This window comes from Pagrus major, chromosome 12 (assembly GCF_040436345.1).
Source record: "Pagrus major chromosome 12, Pma_NU_1.0".
In the NCBI taxonomy this organism is placed as follows: Eukaryota; Metazoa; Chordata; class Actinopteri; order Spariformes; family Sparidae; genus Pagrus; species Pagrus major.
In genome coordinates, this window is record NC_133226.1 from 24,085,723 (window position 1) to 24,112,148 (window position 26,426).

The following is a 26,426-nucleotide window of genomic DNA, read 5'->3' on the forward strand; positions in this document are numbered from 1 at the left end:
CACACATACACACACACATGCTCGCTGAGTAATCCGATACAGTCCTGTGTTGTAATGGATTTACCCGGAGTCATGTCAGGTCAGCGATGGTTCCCTGTTCTGTGATGAAGGCAGGGCTGGGACAAAAAGTCGGCCCTGATATTCAATCAGTCTCACGCCACCCACCAGTACGCCACCCTTGCAGTCCCTTTATTAAATATGCACACTGTACTGTTCTTCCAAACCACTACAAAGCTGAGCACTCGACTAAGTGCCTTGAACAAGTGTACCAGTGTACTTGACTCTCCTGACTGACTCCCCGGTGATCAGAGGTGGCTGTGACGTACACAAAAACCCATATTCGAGTAGAAGTACAAGTAAAATGTCAAAGAAAGAGCTCTGATAGAAGTCACAAAGTATTAATGATTTGGTAGAAAGCCTTTGTCTGTCGGACTTGATGGGTGCAGTTGAGGACAGAGCTGTGGTCGCAGGCAAACTTTAAACAAACCTGCCAGCGGCAAGATTGATTTGTATTCAACGATTTTTAGATTACACTTGACCACGCAACCCCAAAGAAATGTGCATATTGATTTTTAAAGGGTAACTCCGCCAATTTTACACATAAAAGTGTGTTTAGAGGTCCTGGAGAGCACTACTGTGTGAAGGTTTTTGTGGCTCCAGAGGAAGCTGCATGTACTGCTTAGTTGCATTGTGGGTAGTGTAGGCGACAGGTTTTGAAAAAGGAAGATGAATGTGTGGAGAAGAAAGATGATATCTCTGGTTCTGTTGTGTCGATTTTGATGATTTGATTTTAAGCTGTCCATAATGAGTCCAACGGTGCTTTTCAAAACCTGGCACCTACATTACCCATGATGCAACTCAGCTCCTGAGTGACATCACTTGAAGGAGTTTATAAGATTACATGCAGCTTCATCTGGAGCCACAAAAGGCTTTATCCGACTTTTTTCACATATGTAGACGTACTTGCTGTTGCCCTTTAAGTAAAAGGACAAGTTACAAAGAATACGGCTGCATATTTGGACTTTTTTGAAAAATGTAAATAATATTGGATGAAGGGCACAGTGTTGGACTGTTCACACCTCGATGTGACCTTCTGTGTAGTAAACATTTATTGTGCACTGTCACACTTCATTTATCTTTATGTGCACCTCAGCCTATTTAATCAAATAGCAGTAAAAACTAGGAAACTGACAGATTGATGTTGTAGGTGATGTGAAAACACGCACATCTTTCAACCTTAGACGCCATGCTGACAGAATGGCATCTTTGTTTTGGTTGATTCTTCAGTTCAGGGGCGTAGAAACAGTCGCAGGCAGATCATCACAGGTATTTGCAAATCTCAGGTAGAGCAGGAGAGTCGTGAAAGTCACTTGTGCTCTTGTAGCTAAATACTTTTCATTTCAGTCTTTGATAAAAGACCATTTAATTGAGTGTCTTCAGTACATTTGGTGGTTCTTTTACACATGTACAACCAAAATGCACATTAGAGATTAGCGTACACATTCACAAATCAGAGACAAATTTACAGATTTTTGTGCACCTTCACAAATCTCAGTCCATTTGCTAATCTGACATCACATCTGCAGATTACGGCACATGCAAATCTTGAGATAAGGGTTCCCAAATCTCCACAAAAATCTTTTAAGCGCTAGGAAAAAGTATTGGAGGAAAACATATGTCCAGGGAGGTCTGTTGGTATTCTTCCTTCGTTGATTTCACCTTATTTATTTTGATTTATTTACTGAAATTCTTCATTCCTCAGCAGGAATACCAAAGAGCCCGCAGCTTTTCATCTTCTTGCATCGATGTTGCTGGACTCGCTGCCAACCAGCACGTCTTACAGCCTGCTGTGAAAGTCCTGGTGGCCCAGATGGCCAGTTTGCCTCTGAACTCTAGCTTATAGCTTCTCAATACCAGGATGATCAACCTCTTATTTTCAGGGCTGATGGAGAAAATCAGCCAAGATGTGTTAGATTAAATATTTGAAGCATGACGTTGCATAGATAGGTGTCTAAAACACTTACGCTCATTTGTAATTGCAGCTGAGAACACAAGACTGGAGATGATTAGCACACTGACTTTGCACATGGGAAACAGAAAAGGGGAGGCGCTGTAATTCCATAGCTATTTTTATTCCCCTCTAATTAGCTCTGTTTTGCTAATTACAGAAGAACCGCAACCTGTGTTCTGTCAAAGTCACCATCTGAACATTGCTGAATGTATACTATATGTCAGCTCTGGCATACATCTACACTTTCACATAAATTTAGTAGTAAAATAGTCTGGTTGGAACAGATGTGAGTGAGTTACAACTTTCAACTGCATTTACAATTACAGCAGGTGATCTGTAAAAGATCCACATGCTCAGAAATAAAGGGCAGAAAGCAAGCTGGATTTACAAGCAAAGGAAATAATGTAGGACACAGAATTAAAGGGAAAGTGTGCTCAGACACAGTGTTCACATCCTTTCCTCAAATAAAAGTAACAATACAATATCACAAAAATACTGCATTGAAATGCCTTGAAACAGTTAGACCTGTATTTTGTTGAGTTGTGCACATTATCCCAAATGTTTCCAACATTGTTCAAACCCAGAAAAATCCACAAGTTCACTCAAAGTAAAGGTGTGTCGCTGTAACTTAAGAGAACAGCAAACAAGACTAAACTTAACACGTCAGATAGATTTTTTACCAGAAATGGTGGTTGTCGTGTGTTCACCAGCAGCAAGCGAGTTTGAGCGTATGTCCCCTCCAGCTCCGGTAAACAGTCAACATTACTGAACAGAGACACCCGACAATGGACGTCACCTCCACCGCTCGCTGCTGCAGTCAGGGTGATAAACAGGAGTGAAGATGAATCCACTTTTTAATCCCAAAAGAGAGTAATCTCTGAGCTCTCCTGCCTTCGGTAAATGCTTCCAGATCCAGGTGTTTATTCCTCCAGAGCTGCCCCCACCCCACTGCTTGGCCCTCCCCACACAACACTCAGCAAATGTCTTTTGTTTTGCCCGAGAGACCCCTACCAGCAGAAATGACACATTGTGCGTCCCTTTATTTTTTAAGCATTGGCTGATTGAAAGAGGATATCATTTAATTTGTGCATGTACAAAAATAAGTAGACTATTCATTATAAATCTCCATATAAACGGCAGTTGTTGTTTTTTAAATCTTAAAATTTTTATTATAAATCTCAAAATAAACCTTTTTCTTGTGATTGCCCCACATTTTATGTTCCATCTCTGGTCAATGAAGCACATTCTTTCAAAAGTTTTCTTATCGATTTAATGTCATCAGCACTGTTGGCTTTCCTCTTGATAAAGGCACAAATGAGCAAACTAAAAGCGCTGCTGTCTGACTGCCAGAGACGGGACTGTTCAGAAGCCGAGCTGAAAAGAGAGTAAACACTTCCAAAGGAGCGTCTCAAATGAGGGCTCTTTGAACCTCCAGTCACATCCTGAAACTAAATGAATAAGAAATACACTATAGAGCCATAAATAAATAAGACTGCTTCCCTATTCACGTGTGTCGTGTGCTGTCATTTTCATCATTAACGCGGCAACGTGAGCGTGTTTTTTCCAGAAACACGCAAGTTTTTATTCTTCCCTTCCTTCTTGCACAGTAGTGGGAACTTACACCAAGGCCAACTCTCACACTTGAAAAAGATGCAACTTCACTGAGGAAAATAAAGCGGAATCTGACACCTCGGCTGTTAGCTGTGAGTGGTAGAGGTGTGTAAAAATGTGAGTTTCACCCTGAGTTGTGAAAATATGTGTCTATAGACGGATGAGTCACTGCAGAGGAGACGAGGAAGAAAAGAGAAAGAGCAAACAGAGGGTAAGAGATTTTGTGTTTTTCTTGAAGTGAGTTGGATTAGCTGCTGAACCAAAATCCACTGGGGTTCTGACATTATTGTAGTTTGTGATACATGAAGAAAACAATAAGATATATGATAACAACAAACACCTTAAAGGGCATCAGCCTCAAGTCAATCAAACTCTTCAATCTTTATACAGGTGTTTTCTACTTGTTCTGACATTTTTGTTGGATTCCCTTCATAGACTCATTACAGGGTTGCAGATCAAATCATCTGTGGGGGAAAGATATGACATACAATCCACAGTCCCAAATACAATACACTGTAATTCAAGGCTGATATGATACGATTCCATTAAGATGCGATTATGATTTGATATTTTAAAAGAGTGCGACTAAAAATATATATGTCAAAAATATTGTGTCTTCTGCCGGGGTAACACAGGACCCTGGGAACCTAGAACCCTAGGAACATACAACCCTAGAAACACTGGACCCTCAGGACATAGGGTCCTCATAAAATAGGATTCTCAGAACATAGGACATTTAGGACATAAGACCTAAGGGAAAATAGGACCCAACTGACGCAGGAACCTGGGAACATAATGTTCCCTAAGGTCTTATGTCCCAAGGGTCTTAAGACCTTAAGAATATAGGAATGACTCCTTCTCAACTGGCTTACCAACAGAATGCTTTCGGTGGCAGTCAAGAGGACACAATTTATAACTTTTGAGTTAGCAGGAGGTAAACGCCAACCACCTCCCCACACCTCTCACCCAAGCACGAGGCTAACACATCCTGCAGCAGTCTGCGCTCTGAAGAAACAGAAATAAATCCTCAATAAACTCGCTCCTGAAAAAACCCAATCATATGAACATATTCCTGGACACTGTACTGTGCAGATCTGTCCCTGGCATATTTAATGTTTAATATCCTGCTATTATCTCGTTGTTAGTGGTGATCCATTAAACAACATTATACTTTTAATTCATTCATCATTACATGTGTACATGTGATGTGGAGGATGTGTCACAGTTGAGCTAATAATTCATGTGACTGAATAAAGAACAGGACTGTATGGACTGCTGGTTATTCCTCCTTCTTTTTATGACAGCAGGGACTGCTGTATAATGTGAAAGCAAACCCCAACACCACAGAGCACCATGTAATTGAAAATCACACCAGCAGTCCAGTGTGCATCAATTCAAGTGACAGGGGAGAAGAAAGACAAATACCATCCATGTTTCAGCACCTTACATGGCAAATATTTGTCTCTTTTTGGTACTTTCTGCTTCTACAAATTGAACGTTGTGATTGTGTTTGAGAATCTGCCGCTCGGTGGGTGGAAATCAGTGACACATCTCAGACAGCAAAGAGAGCGAGAGCAGCAATTAGAAGTGAGTCTAAAAAATTTTGGCTTTTTCAAGAAGCTGCAGCAGTGAACATTTTGTACAGCCGTGCATGCAATCACACTTTTCACATTTAATCAGGTAACCTATAAATAATTCATGTTTTAATTGTGATTGATGAAGTCCTGTAAAATGATCTGCTACATATAAACATGTTACAGTAATTATACTGGTAATTTATGCACATGATAATAATTACTATGTGCTGTGGTAACATGTTTATTTTGCCGGTAATTAAATAGACCAATTACAAGATCTTTCATGCTTCAATTAGAACAGCATTTCTTTTATTCTTCTCAACTTCATCTTACAAAGCAAGGCTATGGTTTCTGAATTGCTACAGTATAGCTCAAAACCATCTCTTTAATCAACCATAAGCCTAATGATGACATTTTCTACCAGTTTAGAAAAACAAAACAAAAAATACAACCTTCACTGACAACATATTTCACTCGTCCTTCCTACACCATTTGCTCTTACAATGCAATATCCGCTAACTGCAACTAAAGAGTAATAAACATTATGTTTAGGCACTTGGTTAAAGAAGCTATAATCAATGGCAGGATGAATGATAAAAACACTGTGACAGTGTGGAACTGCTAGAGAGAATTATCACTCGGCTCCCTAGCTCAGCTTCACCGAGCTTTAAAATTAGTTTTAGCGCATTTTTTTTTAACCCGGCCAACAACTTAATTGTAACGGTGTGCTCTTACTCCTCTCATAGGGTTGCCTTGGTCGTAGCAGGCAGCTGTTTCCAGTGAAAACCTTCTAAAAACCTACTTAACCACAGACAGATACTGTTAGCGACTAGCTGGTGAACATAGTCGTGAACTGTTTGCTAACGTAACCAGCCAGAGCCAGATATATACTCTACCTCAGGAGTTGGTGGAGACCAAAGCAGAGCTAAAAGAGAGTGAATATTGGATTTACATTGGTCAGGTGGCCATTATGTTGCTCCGGATGTGTGGAAGTTTAATATATCAGCTTGTTTAGGGATGCAAGATCCGATGCCGATAATTATCTGCTTCTCGGGGCTGATACTGATGAGATAACTGATCATTTAACATTTTCTAGCTTAAAGGAACTTCCTAACCTGTTGTTTAAGCGTGCCTGAGGGTAAGAAAGGCTAAGATGTCATGAACAATGATGAAGGATTTCATATTCCAAGTGCAGCTGTGTGAAATCTCTTCTCCACTCCTCTGTGAACCCTTGCAGTGTTTAGATGGAGCGCTTGTTAAGTCAATGCAAGCAATTTTGTCTTGTATTATTGTCTTTATCAGCTATAATTTCACAGATACAAAGACGTAACTAGCCGATAATATACATTTCCTGATATAGGGTCGTTAATTTATTGACCACGTCTATATCGGCCATCACTTCCTGTTTCTGCTGCCCCCAGGTGGCCAAAAAATCAGTTGCACATTTAAGCTAATGGAAAAAATAGCTCAAATGAGTTGTTAGTATGTTTAAAATGTTGTTTGTCGCATAAACTAGAAAAACCTCACGACAAGCTATCCATAACCGTATTAATAACACATTCAAACTCAACCGGCATGAATCAGCCTGGACACTGGCAGAGGGACAAAATTACACTAACTAAAAAAAGATAAATTTCAGCTCTTGATAGAGACTATCATCCTCTAAGGAAGGGAGATGCAGCATCAGACCTGCAACATTTTAATCTTCAAGTGCACGTAGAGCAAATGTTTTCAAACCGAGAGTCGCGTCTTCCCAGGGGAGCGCAGGTGAGCCATGTTCTCTGCCTCTTTGCAGCATCTTCTGTCAGTCAGCATCACTTGATACTCGGCTTTGTCACCTTTTACCTCGGTGCTCTGCAGCGAGGTTCGACACCATGATCCTCTTCAGTCTGGTATCTGTGTTTGCGCTCCGTCCTCTCATGTATCACTGACTGCATGTCGAGCATGTGAGCTGCGGTTTCAACCTGCCTTCTTTGATTTGTGCCTCCATTCGATCCGCAGTTGTCACAGCAGAACAGCTTGACGAGTCTCTTGAGGGCAGAATAACACGGAAGAAGGAAAAAAAATACACACTCGCTCAGAGAACAGTGTTAGACTAACAGGTTAACCCCACTCTTTAGCAGACGGTTTTTACATGTCGTGAGAACCGCAGCTTGTTACTGATAACTTCATTAATTGTTCCAGGGTTATATAAGCGGTCTCACTGGTATGGCTTAGTGGGACGCTTTAATGAAGTATTCATGTGATTTTCCTCCTCTGGCCAATCAAAATGTGAGACAGTTATGGTGTTAATTCATATATGACAGCGTAAAATAACTAATTTATAGCACAAGATAATTAAAGACTCTTTACAAGATAAGCTATAATTGACAAAGAAACCATCTTGTATTATTCATTTCACTCACACAGTCTTTAAAATCAGACTATAATGATAATTAGTTCATATAAAGTAGGAACTTTATGAACTTTATACTCGTAACTTTACTTTTGAGGCTTGAAAGTGCCTCGAGGACGTGTCGTTTGTGTCATTCTGATGAAGGCCTCGTTTTCTGTAAATGAGCCTCCATTAACAGAAAAGAGATGGGGAAATTTCATTACGCAGATTGGGATCAACCATATGCCAACACCTTGGTTCTAATGTGCTCGCTTAATGTGCTTGATTAAATCTAAAGAGTGGAATTTAAAAGTAAACCGTTCAGAGGAAATAGCCAAAAAGTTAGAGCCTGCTTTCCCCCCGACTTAACAACAACTTATAAATGTGTCATTTAAACAAATGAATATAGGAGTACCAAAAAGACAGACAAATTACCAACTGGGGTATGTAAAGCAGTCAATATGATGCAATTAGACGGCTCCCCAGTGGCTCAGCTCTCAGTCTTAGCAGTGACAGAAATTTACCAGCATCCAAACTTCCTTATCAGCCGGCGTACAAACACTAAAGCAAGTCAGGCTTCACAGCACCGACACACGGTCACAAGGCTGTGACCTGACGATGCTCAATTTTCTGAGGCTCAACCTCCCGACCCGACCACTTACTATTCAGCACCCGACCCGCGGTCTGACTACAAACACCGGCTCCCCCCCAAATAAACAATCCCATCCTGATAACTCTGTTCTTACATCAAAGCCGCTGTTGCAGGATCCACTTAAGTTATCGTGCTGGCCTAAAGTAAAAAACGATTTGTACACATTTTCTCAGTTATATATTTATTTACTTTATCTCTTCTTTTTTAAGTCAGGACTTATGAAAAATTCATCGAGCGCGGCTGCTGCTGCTGCTGCAGGGTGGAAGTAGCTTAGACGACGTCAGAGACATCATTTTTTACTCGGGGGTTGCGTGCGTGTTGTAGCCACAAAATCTTTCATATTTTATTATCCTCCTCAAAAAATTTATAGAAGCCGAAAAAAGACACAAGATTAAAATATACTCCTGTCCAGTAGACCTTTTATCTACTGTGGACACATCTTTACACTGGATGAACGGCTCTGAATGTAATTTATAACGTGTAAAATGCTGTATAGACAACATGAGCATAGGATGGGTTACAGAGGCGGGGAATACAACGAAGCATTTACATTTTCTGGTACTTTATACTTTCAGTCCTCCACATTTTGGAGACATAAATCGTACTTTTTACTTCTCTGCATTTATTTGATAACCGTAGTTTCTACTGGTGGTGCATCAGAGTCAAAGTAGCATTTTTTTAAAAGCATCTATCTGCATTTGGATTATAATTGTATACAGAACATACATGTACATATATGTATAAACTATTTTTATTTGTACTTTTGATACTTAAGATCATTTGTTGCCAACAAATGACTTTTGGTACTTAATATCAGATACTTTAAGACTTTAAGGCTCATGCTCTACTCGTATGGGTGACTTTTTGCTTAAAGGTGCACTATGTAGTTTCTGGGAAGAAATTTTAATCAAGAGAGAAAGATCTTTTATGCCTAGGCAAACTAAATAAACGTTTTCATGACTGAATAAACTGAATAAACAAACTGACCTTTAAAAGACAACACAATTTTGTTTATATGTGGCGGACCCTGCCACCTTTCTAGCTTCAAACAGTGTTCCCGGGACCTTATTTTCCCCTGAGAACAGCTTGTTTATTCAGTTATGGAAAAAAATAATATTTTGTATTATTGCCTCATTCTGAGTTTGAAGTTCTTCTCCAAAACTACACACTGCCCCTTTTAAAGGTGCAATATGTAAGAATTGCTATACATATAAACATGTTTGACCAAAGAAATGCAGCAAAAACAAAAACACTCTATATCTTTATCAATCTATAATTGGTTTCTCTATATCTGAACTACGAAGAGCACTGTCTCTGATTGATTCTGGCTTATTTTTAGGAGAAATGTCTATAAAAATGAACAGCTAGATCTTTTATTATCACCCAAAAGTGCAGAGGCTTCATCAGTTCTCAGTTCTCCTCACTCGCTACTGCTTGCACTGTAAAGGTTAAATGCTGTGAGCGCTCATGAATAACTGTAGAGTCCGATGAGCATTTTAACATTTTGCACAACTCGGAGCTTCTCTCATCCAGACAGCAGTTCGACATGAAGATGACTAAGTTGAGTTGTCTTTAAGTGTATTAATCAAACAGAAACTGTATAAGTTTGGGGCTGTGTATCCTCAATATTAAATAAATAAGACATTTGTGATGTTACTGTCCTCTCACCTCTCAGACAATCACCTTGCCTCCTGTCCCTCTAACAGATTTAGCCAGTTAGCTCCCGTTAGCTACAGCAACAACAATGGCGTGATTCAAGAAGCTGCTGCTATAAATACTCCTTTTTTTTTTTGTCATCCTCACTTTTTCCTTCCTGCTGTAGTTCCTACATACTTCCCTGCTTTCTGTGACATGCAGAGCTGTGACAGGTATCAAAGCAGAGCACCTTGTCTGAACATGACTGTATAGGCAACGTGTCTGATTCAAGTCAGTAAGTGGGTCTGGGATTTGCTGATCTGTCACTCTTTGAATTCAGAACATGTCTGGCTTCCACATTTCCCTGCCACAGTGTCTGTAACTCACCAAAGGTAGTGACAGACACAAACATTTTGCAAGCCTGCGAGCTAAAAAGCCAAGCTAACGTACCTCTGGTGCAGCACAAATAAACAGGAGTGCACCGCTTCAACACAAAGATATTGAGGCCAGATCTCATATTTATTAAAAAAATCAGTTACATTCACTTTAATATGGCCTTTTTTGTTTGAAATTCAGTTATTTGCAGTCGCACAAGTAGCAGAGATTAGCAATTTCTCCTTCCCAGCTTTGCTCCCCTGATTTGGGACACTCCGTCCCTTTTTGTCCCTCACAGATTGGACGAGGTTCACTGTGATCTTCACTCGGATCACGGATTTAAGTCCAAGCTTTGGCCGGACCACTCAAGGACGTTCAGGGATTTTTTTTCGGAAGCCTTTCCAGCATTGTCTGGGCTTGCGTGGCTCTGAGAACAGGTCTTCAAATGCGCCTGTGAATTTGGCCTCCGTTCATTGTTCCCTCCATCGCTTCCAGTCTTCTAGTCCCTGCTGCTGAGAGGTGGACTCATCCCCACGCAGCCTGAACCGTCCGTCTTTGTAGTGATGGGACCATTTGTGCTTTTTCAACAAATGAAGAAGAGCTACAGAACATTTTGTCACATCTGAATGGATCATTTTTTTTCATTCAAACTTTCAAACTCTTGGGTTGGCATTTGACAAACTCCAGGTGGGCTCTCATAGCTTCTGTATGACTGACTTTCTTTCAGACAGTTCACTATAAAGACCTGAATCACAGCAGAAATGCTGCAGAGATGGCTGCCCCTTTTTTACAGAGTCTACTTTGCAGCAGGAAGAATCTCTGTTTGAGTGACAGCTGAGTTTCCACTTCCCTGAATAAGCCTTTCTTGTCGTGAATTTGACCAGATGGTCGGCTCCACTACTCACATACAGTACAGTACGGTAGAAACTCCGAAGAATATTCATACTTGCATTCATTCAGTAGAACAAAATACTGTTCAGGAGAGACATCTTCATTTTTCTTCATGCCTTCGTTTTAGACCAGTGGTTCACAAAGAGGGGGATGAATGAATGAAGCATGGTTCTGCACCTCGAGCAAGGTGTGGACAAGTTGGTGACAGGACTCCCAGGTTCTCAGGTAAACATAAAGCAGGTGACGAGGCATATCTCACCCGGGGTTTACATTTGCGGCAGTATCACGTGTGGTTGTCCTGCAGATGAAACTACCGACGGCCAAAATGTCTGGTGGGAAATATGCCAAATAAATTAATTAATTAACAGCATATTAACTAACCTAATATTGTGTGACCTACAAGATGTTGCCAAGGCAACTTAATATTAAAAGCCAGCAGTCTGCCAACGGGCAGCTGAGCACAAAGCAAACACCTTGATTTAAGTGTATAGTCATGGCCATGCATCATTAGAAAGCTTAGATTCAACCATTTCAAGATAGAACCACATCAGCAAGGTGCAATCAAGAAACAAACAAACAAACAAGCTAAAAAACTTGTATGTACCAACTGTTGCAGTCTACTCTTATTCCTGAATGTCAACTAGAGTCATTTCATGATTAAATGGGGATAAAATGGCAAGAAAACTGCAATCAGGGATGCTTTTTCATGCTTCAAAACTCCTCATCTCACAGCAGGCACCATTAGACTTCTACACCGGAGATCCTGAGATGGCTGCCATTTGATTGACGGCTCATATGAGCAGATAGGATCTTCTAAGCCCGCCCTACAGCCTACAACAGTCAACAAGTGATCGTGTAGACAAGTGACCCACTCTCTCTTCTCTGTCCTCTCTCCTGAGCCGCTTACATGCCAGCCCCCGGAAGATTTATGCATCGTGTCACAGATGAGAGTTCAAATCCAGTGATATATAGTTTATTATAGTTTTTAAAGCCATAAACTCGGAAATGATGCAAGTTTATGTAGTTTTATGTATTTTGATCTTTGACTAGGCTGTTTTTCGAGCTAAGCACTTGTTTTTTTACTATTTCATATAGTTTATAAAGTTAGTGAAAATGATGAAATAAAGAACTATAATGATTTTTTGTTATTCTCAGACAGTGGTATTTTGAGGTCATAAAATGTTTGGGTTTTTTTAGCCAGGCGCTTGGATATTTCCTCAGAAAAACAATAGTTAACATTCAAAAGCCAAATACTCCAGCAACAGCCCTGGACTTTGGCTGGACAGCCAGTCAATGCAAGTTCGACATGTTGAAGGAGAAGCAGACATCCCTGGGCCAGTTTGATAAATAAAACAAGCAATGGTGCAACAAGTCCTGTAGCCGATGCCAGAAAGACATTAAGCTCTGCTCCTTAAGAAACTTAAGATGTGACAACAGCCAATAAGAAAAGTTGTTTCAAACTCAGGTGGCAGGAGAAGTTCAACTAGGCAGCCGATCACACAGAGACGCCTCGCTGGAGATACGTTCCTGTGGTACAGCGCGTCTGCCATGCGCTCCTCTCTTGACGTTTTTCTAGCATTCGACGCCCGTGAGTTAAAATATATATTCTTAACTATAAACACAAGTCACACCGATCGTCAGTGTTGGTCCAGGCACCTTGCACCGGCGGCCCCGCTCCACAGGCGCACCACGCACGCCATCGGGACACGAAAAGGTGGACGGGTTAGACATCATTTTCTGTACCATTTTATGAGAGGTAAGGTACGTAAACTCTGATCTCGCCCATGGTGTGTTCTGTGTTGTGTTTCTTGCAAGAGCAGGCTTTTATTTTCATTTTTTCCTAAGGGAGCTGGTAAAATTGCAGTTTTTGTGTGGAGAGGCAATTATTAGAAAATCTGTTGAAAGCATTGAATGCTGCAGATAATGGTGGAGTTTGCCAGCAAAAGTGTGTGTGTGTGTGTGTGTGTGTGTGTGTGTGTGTGTGTGTGTGTGTGTGTGTTTGGGAGCCACTGTTTTAGACCTCAACCCTTTCATGCATGTTGTCCATTTAAGCTGAAATACTACGTCCCCTGCCTGAAGTGGCGGACCTCCACAATTTCAGTGGATTATTATTTTTGCATGTCTTTGGCGAGGGGGCGGTAGATGCACAAAGTACCTCTCGAATAGCTGTTAAATCCTCTTATTCTCAGAAAACCAGAGCTGAAAATATTTTTAACCACATAATGTTAGAAACACTTTAATCCTGATTTTAATAACATATTTCTTGGACTTTTTTTTTTTTTTCTTTGACTGAAAATACATCTGTCCACTCCAGTGGACGTTATGCGCTGAAGGGTAAAATCTGCCTATTAAGAATCCTCTTGATTTTGTGTCTTTTATTTAAAGTTATGATAAAATTTTCACTTGAGTAGTTTGATTAAAGCAACATTATGTAACATTTTGACCTTAAAATAACAGCTTCAACATCATGTTGATGGTACAGTGTGTTGTAACAGGGTGAATTGTGTCTCTATCACTTGTTTCTGCTCTATGTAACTGCAGTGAGAGGGCAGGATCACAGCGTTACATACATGCTTACTTCAACATACAAGTTTTCAACACGTAACACTGTGATGATGTCATGAGTTTTGTTTGTAGTTGGCACCTACTTTACGTCTGACAAATTGTTACACACCTCGGATTTGTGTCTATGACAGTGGTGTTGCACTCTGAAACTGCGGGGGGCGCCAAATCACACAAAAATGCCAATTTCTGCATAATGTTGCTTTAAGTAGCAATATTCACTGATCTTCAGATATCATCTAAATATAGGTAGAATATATACGTACACTGGAGTGCACAGGTGTATTTTTGAGTGTCAGAAAAACAGGAAAGTTATTGTTAAACTCTGGATAAAAGTATTCAACAGTTATCCCCGAATCACTTTTTATACCGTTGATGCATGACTACGTAACTCCTCTGTGGGGAAGAAAAGTTATCGGCATGAATTTTCGCTTGTTTAAGAGTAAAAACAAACATTTCAAAATGTGACTCTGGGATTTAATAACCCATGCATGAAAGTGTTAAATTGAGTAAGAGCAGTGGGAGCTATTACTGATAGCTGTGGACCTTTTCTAATTCATGTTCAGTAAATTAAAATCAATTCATCACACGTGAAGTCCAATTACGTTGCAGGAAACACGATGTATGTGAGTTCATCTGTGGTTAATTGATTTTAATTCACTGCACATGATTTACAAAGGCGCACAGCCGTTCATGAATTGATCGGTCAGCTTTCTCTTAATCGACCGCCCTAATGAGTTGCTGAAACCAGCATGTAAAAAATCAAGTTACTGAACATATCGACAACTTCTTCCACGTCGCCAGCTGTGTTTTTGATTCTCGTGGCCGGCGGAGCTCGACTGGTGACTCCGGGATGATCTCTGCTCTTTGAGGACGACGATGCGGCTCCGCGGGCCTCATCGGGCTGTGACCTCCAGAGTGCTCTCTAGGAGTGTGAAGCAGTCAGGATGAGTGTCGGCGTCTCAAAGGCCTCGGCGCAGCAGTGGAAAAACAGCGTGCCGACTCCTCCTATATGAGGCGGTCCCATGTGAAGGAGTTCAAGTAGCGACCATCCTGTTGATGAGTGAGTTAAGACCATCAGAGCAGGATTCTTGGCGTCACACCAGAATTTCACAGTGAGGAAGATATAAATATCTCCCTGCACTGATCTATGGCAGGTTCCTGGAGTATCTGCAAAGTAGATGACATCAGTGAATCATGAATCTCAGCCATATTTTCAGATTCTCATTCAGTAATGTTTTAAGTTGACACACCATGATGTATGAGAGAGCGAGAGGGCGTCTGGTGACTGTGGAGGGAAAGCCTCCAAGGCAGCGCTGCTTTCAGTTTTCTTGGACTTCAAACAGTCCTGGCGTATCTTTGATGCATGTCTGAGGACATCGCAGCGCTGTTAGAGGAATCCTCTCCTCCCAGCACAACTCTGAGGCACAGGGGTTAGTTTTCCTCCGCAGAGGACAACAAACTTGTCTTTGTCAAATGTGTAGCTGATCGGCAGCACAAAACACGTCACACATGAATATTTATCTCTGCCGGGGGAAAGCCTGGAGAGGATTGTGTGTTTGGTCGTGTGTGTGCATGTGTGTATGTAGCGCGGATCATCAGCCTGATATTTTTTTGTGCTCATTTATGATTGCAGGCTCAAGGACCTCTCATGGTTATTTTATTGACTGCTGTGTTTTATACCCCACTTGGCTGCTGACTCCTCACTCCTCTTAGGGGCTGCAAGGGATCAACAACTGCTTCAGTTTACCCCCCAGACACACCTGGTGGAGATCTGCACTCAACTGAGCGCTCTCTTCTGATTCCATCACATTTAAATGTGGGTTTTACAAGCCTGTTTTTCTTCGTCATTGAGCTTTGAAACCAAAGCAGGGTCATACACCCAAAAAACTTGAGATTCAACGACTGTGTTTCCTGCATTGAGGGGACATTTAAAGAATGAAAGATAACAAAATAATGAGTAAATACAGCGTTTTTATATAAGAAATTCAATTTTAATTCACTTCTCATTTATTCGTTCATTCATTTTTGCCCCTGAAAGAGTCTGTGCACGCCACGGCCCTGTGTTTGTCAGCCTCTCGATGGGAATTGACATGATTTCTCTGTGCAACTCTCACCTGAAACAGGTTATGATACCTAAAAGGGGGGAAAAGTGTGAAAAATTGTAATAAATCCTGAGATATATTGGAGGATTGTGAACCCGGGAGAAAAATGGCAAGTATGAGTGTGATGTTTAGCAAAAAAAGGACCCAAATGCAAAACTCTAAGCAGGTAGATGGAAGTAACAAAAGACAAGCTTTATCAACATGTTTATTAATGAAGCTGAATGAATAAAAAGGCAGACCATTAAAAAGGCAGGTAACTAAAGGCAAGAATCAGTGATGAAAAGTAAAACCCAGAATGACACAAGGAACGCAGGCAGCAAATGAAGGAAGAGTGTAAGCAGGAACAAACAGGAAAAAACAAAGACTTAAATAGGCTTGAAGACTAACAAGTGACAGCTAAAACTAATTAGTGCAAAGAAAAGCAGGGAAAAGACAAAGACAGGAAGTGTTCAACAAGTTATTATCTAATGTTTATGCTGATTTTTTATCACTTATGAAGCAAAATAAATATGAATAATGTTTGATTAATTGATACTATAAATATACAACCGTCCTGTATAAGCATAACAGAATTAACCAGCAAAAACCAAGAAAACTGATCAGAAATGACCTCCTTGGTGTGTGAAACAAGTAATATTTAGTTACATAAATCAAGTAGATTAACACTTCTTGGAGTATCATCAAAAGAATAAAGCATCTCTGAGACAGACAACGTTTTAGCCCACAAAAAAACACTTTGCCTCCGCCGTGTGGCTGCTGACGACCTCTTCTGGACTCAGGTGTTCTCAGTGTGTCCTCGCCCAGCTGAAAGCCATCCTGCTAGCCTCGTGCACCTCGGAGTAACCCTCCGTGGTTTTCCCCTCGGTTCAACCTCTTTATTTGCTCAGTCTCATCTCATATTAACACTTCAATCCACTCAACCTCTGAATGTCCCACTGCACTCATCAACCTGGTCTCAAAAATGTGGAGCTGCTGTCACAACTGAGACAGGAACAGACGCCTCAGACTCAACCTCACTGGAGGATCCACCGTGAGCGATTTTTAGCTTCACCCAGCATGCACCTGTGCGTCTGGTTCGGGTCACTCAGCATGAATTCATCATCCTTTAGCAGTCTTTAGCGCCTAATGCAATGAGCTTTTGCTGCTGTGTAGGCTGACATCTTGTCTGGTTGGCAGATAACAAACAGTTGCCTGGTATGCTGAATGTCTCCACGTGATTCCTGGGTCTTGACGTCGACCCTGCCTGCAAATGTGATTTGTACATGAAGCAAAAAACAATATCTACACCTCTCTAGTCAGTATTATATTATATAAGACATACGGCCCATGAGGTCATGGTAAACACACAACTTCCCCTCTCCTTCCATCACTATTGCCACTGTTCTTCTCTCCCACGAGGACTCCTGTCTGTTTGTAATTTACACAAGAAAGAGACGTGTGATCAAAGGCGAGGCAGAGAACAAACAACTCAAAAATAACCCTGGGTTTTCTCACTTGTTTTTCGATCGGGAAAAGGCACCACCAGACAGTGAAGAGGTTGCTTTTCTTGGATGAGGTGACATGTCTGAGGATAGCATCACACCTTTAAGGTGAGCCTATCAGCTCCCTGGAACAGCCCTGCTTCATGACAGACTGCCTCCCCCGGGGGTTCCTGCTCTCAATCTCAGGGTTGGGAGTGTGAGTCATACTCCTTTCAGAGATATCACTGGTTGCAGCACCCAGAAGAATTTGGCTCTGCCACAATGGGCCCAGGTATATATTTAGAGAGAGGAATAAAAGCCCATGACAGGAACATACATGGAAGGAGCTTCAGAAAGAGGAAAATTTGAAGTGACATCCATGACTTAACAGAGCAGATACAGAAATATGGCTGTGTATCTAACCAGACACTTTTTACTTTAGTATTTATGTGGTACCGTTTGTGGGTTGGTACCATTTTAGCCTCTTTTACACCGCCTGCCTGAGCCCTTTTTCTGCCTCACTGTCCTGTATAAATGGCACAAAGATGGAATGGTGGAGTTATTGTTGCTCCACCTCTGAGTCGACAGCGGAGGTAGTAAAAGAGCCAAATTGATGTCTCTATAAAAAGAGTTAGCTCGCAGGATGGGACAGGGAGATTTAAAAAGCAGATAACAGTTAGCAGCGAACTCATAGAAGAACAGCTGAGGAAATGTGGGGACACAGAACAAGGTCCGGGGAGCTCCTTACCCTCCAAGCAAAGGATGACAACCATCATATGACGGGGACAGCAAATGATTGTTATTGCCATGTTACGCCATTGTTTAAAAACTGCCGCCCCACACGCATGTACAGCGTCACGCTAGAAGGAAATGCTGTTGTGTTACGTGTCAGGTTTCATGGTGGCATGCTATCCAAAATCACATACTGGGGTAGTGTTGTTTGGTTCAGTTTAAAAAGACAAACCCGGCAAAACGAAGGGTCTTTGTTGCAGTGGTATTGCACAAAAGGGCCCTTGTAAGTAAGGACAAGATCTGGACTGTGTTTTATAGGCAACAGCATTAAAAACTACAAAAATTAGTAGTTGGGATTGTTGTTTAAAGTTGTTTCTGCACCCCAAGAATCCAGAGACATCACTGCCTGAATATTCCAAGATGTGATCCAGATATGATGATATCCATAGAGAGTCATAGACGTCATGTTCGGAGATACCCAACTCCCAGGATAGGACGACTTTTATACCGCTAGAATGTGAAGTTCATGTCTTGTTAAATACTATAGAAATGAGGTGATATGAGGTCATGGAAAAAACAAGATGTATCTAGTACGTCAGTGTAAAGTCCTCATGAGTTCATATTGGACCTGATATGGTGCATTTCAACAAAACTCATCGATATGCATCAGAAATGGTCCGTTTTCTCCAGAGAATCTCACAGATATCCGCCGATCATAACATTTCAGACTTCTGGCTCTTTTCGCTCGGCAGATAGTTCCTTGCATTGAACCTCTGACAGATTATATTTTGACAGCATTTGCACCAACTTGATATCTTCCTGTCTGGAAAGTTTTCCTATTAATATTTTAATGTTGATTTCACACCATATTGCACGGTCCAAACTTTGACGTATGTGGTGCGTCTTTCTATATTCCAAGAGAAAATGAAATATCCGCCGTTGCAATAGCACTGTGGTGGAAACGGCTTAAAATCTCAGCAGCTCTTGGGAGTCGCTCCTCTGGGACGCTGCTCGTTGAAGTGTAGCTAGTGTTCATGGTGGGTTACTACAGTTCATGTAAAACGGGTTAAAATGAGAAGGCCTACTGCAGTGGGGCAGCTATGGTCCAATAGAGAGAGATAGGAAGAAGAGATTCAATGAGCAGCGCCTGGCACGTAGTCAGTGGGACAGATGGCTGTGAGGGTCCATATGGGGTGGAGAGTGTGTCCAAGCGTTCCATTGGCATTGTGTGGCTACATGAACGCATGTGTGTGTGCGTGTGTGTGTGAGTCTACCTGATTTTAGTGTGCCATATGTGCACTTATGGATTGTGTATCTTGTGCAGCGCATACAGATAAATCTGCCATCTTATGTGTGTGCCCATGTGTGAAGAGAATAAGCTACTTTTTTTTGGACAATTCACCGGGCCCTAACATTACCACCACCATGGGTCAAACTGACCCACAGCGTGATCGGCTCGACTGCGGGAGACGGGCCAAGTACACGACATTACTAACGTCAGTCGGTCAGCGGCAGTACACCTCCACGCATTGGCCCACCAACGCGGCACAGCAGCATACACGAACACATAAGCACGATGAAGCAGATAGAGCGTGACCTGGTTGGACCAGCGAAGGCTGCTATATATAAAAGAAAGGAACTGAAGAAGAAAAAAGAAAGATACTGGATATATCTCGCTGAAGACAACTGCAGGTAAAAAAATTCAAGGGATGTTATCAGGTGATATTTTATGGAACAATTTCTCCCGGATGCGTTTAAAAAACATGAAAACTGTCCGCTTCAGGTATGAGCGTCAACTTGACGAGGAACCTGCCGTAATATAATTTATGTGATCGTTCCTTTGGCGTGTGCTTCCACATATTACCTCCGTCTACATGCTGTATCTAATCCCAGGATCACTGCCAGGCTGCGGTATTAGATGGAGGAGTGTGGACTTTATGGGAATTAGGTCTGGTACATGACAAACGAGCACGGACAGTCGGTGCTCCCAGACGCTCATGATCATGTCTGATGCAGTCATTTAGGATAAACAGAAGCTCAGGGACAAATGAGCTTAGTCCCTTTCCTGAAAGGAGCTTTGGAATGAGTGCATAATGAAATGTATAATTTATTTATTCTGAGATGCTGGAGGGCCCTATGAAATAAACATGAGAGAGCGAGAGTGAGCAAAAGAGAATGAGAGTGAGACGGATAGAGGAGGGAGGGGAACGTGCGATACTGTAGGAGAGAGAGTGAAAGCAAATGAGAGGAAAAAGCGAGAGAACAGAAAATACAGCCTTCACGTGTGCCAACAAACACATGTAGGAATTTAATTTGAATTCTGCTGCGGTATTGTCTGAATGATCTGTGTGCAAATGCATGTGTGACACCCGTCTGCATGTCAGGTATACTTAAATAATAACGATGTTATGACTTAAGGACAGGAATGGTAAGTTAATAAGCTTGCAAAATGCAAATAGAAACCATCATTAGCCCCTGTATATCAATGTAGTATGTTTATTTAATCTCCGGTTGTGTTAGTTCACATTCTCATTTAAAAAAAGACGATATTTGCTTTTTTCTGAAAGCAAAACTAAACTTCAGTGTTATGCAATAACTACCTTGTCTCCAGCGAAAAAATGTCAGGGTGTACTGAAGATTCAGCTAAATGAAAAAAGAGCCAAGATTTTGTGCAGATAAGAAAGAGTACAGTGAGGCTGTACAACACTGCTCCAAGCCCAGTGCTAATGTAGTATGCGAGCCCGCTGGTGATTAAAAGGCACAATGTTTACAATGTGCATGTCTTAATTTAGAGTGTTAGCATGCTAGAATTTGCAGAGGTCTGAGAAAATGTCATCTGTTTTGCAGGAATTTGACTAAAAAGTATAAGAAAAATTCCTTGAAACGGATGTTAGCGCAAGAAAAGGTTAAGAGATCATCAAAATGACTCAGATAAATCCCAAGGGGGGGATGGGAACTTATGCATCTTTATTTCAGGGCAATTCGTCCAACAGTTGTTGAGACATTTCACCCGTAAAGTCAAACAAATGGTGGCTCTAAGGAAAAGCCTGTTGAGCTTAGATATGTCTTACAACTTCCCATGGTAGGGAAGGGCGACTCTGGAGGAAGATAGTTGATTGTTGAGTCTCATCCCCAGGTCGTCAAAAACCACTGCTTCCGGTAAGAATTTGGTAATACCGACCCAACGGCTTCAGTTTTTGACGACCTGGTAATGAGACTAAACAATCAACGATCTTTCTCCAGAGCTGCCTCCCTTGCCTTTAATTATGTCTCTGTGAATATTCACAATCCCCTTTAGTTCTGTAAAAATCTTACCAAGTCTTTGTGTCTAGTTTCTTGTAAAAAGCATCTCATTACGCTTGACAATAAGACACAAGCTCGTCTAAAGGAGCATTTCAGTGAGATAAATGGGATTTGGTTTTAGAGGTATTTCATTTGTTCCACTGGCGGATTTATTTGACTTATAACAAGCAACACCTTGTAGTCATTGTTTTATATCTTGTCGCAAAGACAACAACACAGCTTTAAAGTGGGAGCAGGGATTAGGGGATGGAGGGAATACGCCATATCCATCTCCAAGAAAATACATCTTGGCGAGTGCAGCGGAGTAGAACGAGGTTGATATGTATGTCCAAAACCATATGGGGCTAAAACATCAGCCTCGGCGTCGGTACATTACAGTCGGCAAACATCATCACAGCTGGTGATCAGTATCATAGAAAAGCAATGCTTATCCTCTTTCACCGGCCAGCTTTCCTCGGTTACTCCAGTCAGCCAACAAAAGATACGTGATGGAAACATTGGGTGGACTGGTGCATCATTAGTCTACAGTATTAATAGGGTTGATCAACAACACATTAAAAACATATTTCAATGTGGAAAACACAAAACAATCACAACATGCTAAAAACAATCTGGCTGGCAGCATTTGTTGGCAGCATTTGTTTTCCTATGTGTGTGTGTTTTTGTGAGTTTCTTCCTTTTAACGGTCCGCTGAGGCTCCTGCATACGAGCGGGGAGGCCACACTTTGGCTATCACCTGGAGGTCCTGATTTATCTGTACTGACTGGGACACTACACTACACTTTCCAGTTTTGTCCTGTTGGTTGGTCTTCACCCCATGACTTGTCACTTACAATATGGCACATCAGATTGAGGAGGACCGCATGCAGCACATTTATTCTCCCGGTCCACGGGAGCTTTTTGACAAAGCTGTGGGTACAACAGATCTCTGCCACATTGGGACAGAATCACAGACTAAACCACTTGAATGCCACAGAAGTCGACTTTGAAGACTGTGACTCAACAGATTTTAAGATGTCAGCATGTGGTAAGAATTACAGACATTGTGCAGGGATGAAAAAGGGGAACTGTTCGCCACAAGAAACAAACTGGCAATAGACAACTTTGCTTTTTGCTTTTTGGAGTAAACACTGACTGCACAGTGTGAGGGCTGCAGAAAACTGACGCCCACCATGAATAGATTGGGGTCACTATAAACTTTAACTATTTGGTCTGCCACCTGGCTCATACTCAACTCATATGACAAACAAGGCATTATACATACACCAGGTATTGTTTTGTCAGTATATACAACAGGGCTGCATCTTTTGGCAAGAGCAAAACAGCAAAAGCTGCACCATTAACTATGGTACGTATTGAAAATGTGGATCTTTCAGCGATTTCATGGGTGCAGCTGGCAGTTTTCATTTACAGGAGACATTGTTAATGAGACAGAGTTGGGTTTCAGCAATATAGGTGATTTTCCCGTAGACCTGTGGGTGAGAGGGAGGTCAACCTGTCACATAACATTCAGACATAAAAACAGTAAAGCAACTGAAACACGGAGAAGGGGAAAGAGCGAGAGAGATCTGGGTGCAACTAATGCACAAATTAGAGAATTAACATATTAAAGAGAAAGCTAAAAGCTACTTTATTATAAGTACAGAAAACAAACAAGATGTGCCACCGCTTCCAACATCAGGTCTGAAATAGCAGCAGTGCATCCCAATTAGCATTTAATAATCATAATAACTCAGTGATGAATAGGACAACAAATTGACAAAATACACCCACGGTTACTGCTTGTCTCGTTCCTGCAGGTAGCAGATACGCCACGAACATTCAGTAAACCAGCGTTGCTCTGATATGGTAACCATAGCATCCTTCTTTGTATGCTCCGTGCACTTAATTACATGTAGACAACTGTAAGACGATCATTTAATGGACCTCTAACAGTTTGCTGGAACAGTTTGAGCCTCGAAGCAAAGGCAGTGCAGCAGCGACAGCTGTTGTGGCTGTGTGCCTTCATTAAATACAGAGCACAAAACTCATGTGGCCAATGCTTAGGTGAGCGGGTTCAGTTGGTGTTTGTCAGCAGTCGTATGTATTAAGAGTATTTCTTTTACAGCTTCTCTTCTTAGTTTTATAGATAAGGAAAAGGGTGCATGTCACAAAAGTACAAAGATAATGGTGGATCGTACGTGTAGTGATCAGGCAATTGATAGCATGAAGGACCTGATCGTAATTATCTTGGTACCACTGGCAAAGATTAAAGCACACCATTACTGCATGTTTTACATGTTTCATTTCCCTTGAATTTCAATGTGTTGCACTTTAAACAGAACCTTCTAGGCAAACACTATCTCAGACAAGTCAGTACCTATCTAGATATACACTCTGAAATCCACTACAAAAACTCAAATGGCACTCAGTGCATACTTCCACAGAGGCCCGACACTCCCCTTTCATACTCACTCATAGATACCAGCCACCTAAATATGCCTGATTTTTAAAAATTAAGATCAATGCATTATTAAAATGTGCAAATATGTTGAATATCTATCTTGCAATGCTAAATAAAGTGAGTAAAAATTGCTGGATCCCGTCCCTTTTATCCGGATCAGCACCAACAGTTAATGGGGTCTACATCGTACATATTGGATCATCTTTACACCCCTAGTAATGGGTGTGGTCGAGAGGCTAAGCTTCTCTGGCTATCTGTGAGCCACTACACAAATCACATGCAGAGTCGCAGCTCATCTCCGCCAGGTCCACTCAGCTGACCACAGCTTCCATCAGCCATCGTCTTCCTGGAACTATTACACTCTTGAGCCGCCCATGAAACTTCGATCACTTGCATGACTCAACGGCCCGCATGGACACATAACCTTCCCCAATTACTATGACCTACGTGGACATGCCCATAGCTCTGCTCCCTCACCCGTCATTACCGGGGTCCTAATAACCGGGTGCCAAAGTCATCTTGGCTATGATCATCATTTTGTCATCATCATCTGCCCCTTATGGTGTGAACTGCCTGTGGCTGCGTCTTTGGACCACACGTTGTAGCTCAGTTCTCGGCCGACTCTGCTTTCAGACAGGCATTCATTAGCAAAAAAATGTCAAATAAGGTGTTTTAAGTAAGAATAAAGCGAGGGAGTCATATTCTCAGCCAGAAGTATTACTACAGTATCTACTGTCTTTGTGTAGTAAGGTGCCAGAATGTAGTAAACAAACATGATGCCCACCTATAGACTTCATATATAGTAATGCTGATACTATTTAGCACAGATTCCTTTGTTTCTTATATTTCTTAACTCAAAAAAGCCCCTGTGATGATTTGGCACTCCAGGGTTGGGAACCACTTCATGTTTATGGGGCGAATAAGAGAGAACATGGAGGGAGAGGAGGATTCTTGCAGGGAGCTTTCAGTATCTTTGATAAGTGCTTTCAGAACAGCAAAACTGGCAATGTACTGCGGTGCCATTTTTGGAAAAAGCTTGTGTGATCTCCCCTCTCGCTCCCTCCCTCCCTTCCTCCCTCCCTCCATCACTTCGCCTGCACTATTCTTATGCTCACACACACAACACCAAGGAGCTTCCCTTTTTTGTGATGACTTTTCACAGTCAGGTGCTATCACAAGAATCAGTAGATTAATGCGCAGCAGCCACATCAGTCAGTCAGTCAGTGGGAAATAAAATATTCATGCAGAGAATTTCCAAAAAAGCTATTCCTCAATCACAGCTTTGATCTCGGCCGACTTCAGATCGCACAATATTTAGTTAAGACGAGCTGCAACAGAGATTAATCTTGTAACATTAATAAAAAAGACTGCCCCTCATAACTGACCCAATAGAACAAAGGCTTCCACTGAAGCTGCCTGTCTTTTCCCACACTCTACATGCAAAATAAAGAAGCCTTGGACCTGCTGTGCATGAATTTAATTGCGTCCATTGATAAAAAAAGAGGTAACTTTATCTGCTGCTTACTGTATTCTGTTTAAACATCCATGCTACGCTTAGCTTTTCAGCTCAGTTAGCCTTGCAGCCAGGGGAGTGTTGGAGTTTACACCACTAGCACAGGAGCTTAGGACCACTGGTATCCCTTTTCATACAAAGCAAAGCCAAGTGCTGGTTCTGGGCTAGTGCTAGTTCAAAGTTGGTTCGACCCGTTTGCTTTTCCACGGACATGAAAGCCACCGTAGAGGCACATCGTTCGATCACTGTATACATCTCCGATTTCCCAGCATTGCTAGGAACAACTATGGAACAGTGGATACGACTACGTCGACTCGTTACAAGTCTGCTCCTGGCTTTGCACGTCGACATCGCCATCTAAATGACTGTTGCTTTCGATTAGTGAAAATATTTAAAATCTTTTGCTTACTCCGTTACATAAACTGTTTTCTTTTTTAAAATGGCAGTCATAAGCGGTTTTAATTGGTCCTTGGTTACGATAACCCCGCCCTCAGCCCCTGACGTAAGCGGTTCTTTGTTCTAGACCAGCACAGCGTTGGTGCTCATCTTGAACCCGTTTCTCAGACTGAGAGCCATTTATTTTGCTGTCGTAAACACAAAGAACTGGTTTCAGAGAAGGCACTGGCTCCGAAACCAGCACCTGAACCGCCTTGGTCGAAAAAGGGTATGGGAGAAAGAGGTTTCCAGGCCCAGGGCTAGCTGGTTAGCAAGCTACATGTATTTCTTCACACTCTGTTGATAATTTTAGCTGAAATTCTTACATATTGCAACTTTATTACAAAAGTTTTATAAATTGATCTCATGTTTTCTGCTGAAAAAACACTTTTGTCCTCACATTCAGAATTAAGTGCCCTCAGCAGCTGTGTGCTGGAGCCCATGCAGAACTATAAAGTCATTTGTGGCTTTTATTTTCTCTGGAAACTACACATGCATTTGATGCTGGGAAGGAAGATGATGGCAGCGAGCCAAATGTTAAAACACAGCCAGCGTTCCTATTCCTTTAACTGGCAAAACAGATATAACAATATGTATATTTGGTGTGATGTATTTACCCCTACAAAGACTTTTTTTCACAGCGTTGTGTCCTCTGAGGTTCAGTCATAAATCATATGGCTATAAAGAGATGCGGTGCACTGATTTTAAAGCGACCCAACGAAAAAGAATACTTTGTGAGCTGAGAAC